This window comes from Halichoerus grypus, chromosome 3, assembly GCF_964656455.1.
Source record: "Halichoerus grypus chromosome 3, mHalGry1.hap1.1, whole genome shotgun sequence".
In the NCBI taxonomy this organism is placed as follows: domain Eukaryota; kingdom Metazoa; phylum Chordata; class Mammalia; order Carnivora; family Phocidae; genus Halichoerus; species Halichoerus grypus.
In genome coordinates this window covers 37,485,831-37,487,263 of record NC_135714.1, presented here as the reverse complement: position 1 = coordinate 37,487,263, position 1,433 = coordinate 37,485,831, and the positions used below count along the sequence as shown (strand labels likewise).

At 34.5% G+C, this 1,433-nt stretch overlaps 1 non-coding gene across 1 annotated transcript; it reads left to right on the top strand.

Annotated features, from left to right (window-relative positions):
• Positions 1 to 667: 667 nt before the first annotated feature.
• On the top strand, positions 668 to 866 carry LOC118522917 (U2 spliceosomal RNA). Its single transcript, XR_004910852.1, has one exon. It is a non-coding gene; the product is annotated as a U2 spliceosomal RNA (small nuclear RNA).
• The last annotated feature ends 567 nt before the right edge of the window (positions 867 to 1,433 follow it).

Below are 1,433 nucleotides of genomic sequence, written 5' to 3'. Positions count from 1 at the left end.
GGCTCCCTGCTCCGCGGGAAGCCTGCTTCTCCTTCTCCCTCTGCTTGTGTTCCCTCTCTCGTTGTGTCTCTCTCTGTCAAATAAATAAATAAAATCTTTAAAAAATAAAAATAAAAAATAAAAGGGAAGAGGGAGAAAGCAGGATTGGGCAGAGAAAAATTCCATGCATACTGCAATTTTGCCCTAATCCCAACTAACCTGGTAGGGACGACTGGAGCAGATCGCCCATTAGAAGAGACCTATGTTGGACAGAAATGGCCAGGCCCATGCTCAGTCATTGGGTTGGGGCTGCCTGGAGAGAGTACAGCCTCAGCTTGAAAGCAGAAAAGGAAAAGGGTCCTGAAGCCACTAACAGATGGAGTCTGTCAGCTAATTACACCGTTTGCACCTTTATGGCATGTTTTTTCTCTTGAAGGAAAGTCAAGCAAGCAGTGCACCTCTTTGCTGCCACATATGTTAAATTCATTTTCATTGAGAGAGAAGAACTTGAAATTTCTTCCAACTGTTAAAATTATGTGAAATAAAATTACAGAAGAGTACTTAAGTATTAATTAGTATATTCATTATTAATTAATTACAGAAAAAAATGACTGAATAATGAGCATTTTAGAATTTTTTAAGTTGTTTATGTTAATCATTCAAACTTCAGCTTTAAAAATATTATGCAATCTCTTGTTGGCCTTTTGGCTAAGATCAAGTGTAGTGTCTTATCAGTTTAAAAATATTATTCAAAAGCTGAAGCATTAAAATAGCAACATCTGAGATCTTTAAGCATAGACTCAACTATTACTTTTTAATGGAAGCCCCCCTGAAATGTATTTACAGGGGAACGATGTTTGTTATATTTGAACAGCGGGCAATATTATGTTATCTATGATGCACGTGCTGCCATATCTTACCCATTCCTTTTTCTTGACCAAAGTTTTGATTTCCTATTTTTTAAAAAAATTAAATTCATGATAATGGAGTTACACCTCTTGCCCCATGTGAAGACATACATCATTATTTTCTCAACAAAATGTGAATTCATTGGTGATGGCAGTATTTATAGAATACAAAAATTCACCCCATAATTATAATAAAAAAATCTAAATCCATTGATGTTTGATAATTGTAGTATTTCCCCATGCTGACATCAATCTGAATGTTGACTGTGTCATTCAATGAATGTTGTAAATTATTTATAGGCAATTATTATATCATTTTTAGATGTATTGACATGTTATTGCTATGACCACCTAATGCACAGTGCATATCAAGAGCTCTCAAACTTGACATTTGCTATTAATAAGCATTTTATAACAGGCAGCATAAGCAAAACAAGTATCTTTGTGCCACTGAGTAAAAAGAAACTAAATAACTTTTAAAGTCACAATTGCACAACACATTCATACACTTATGCTGATACTAAAGTTATAAGGTCACACAATGCT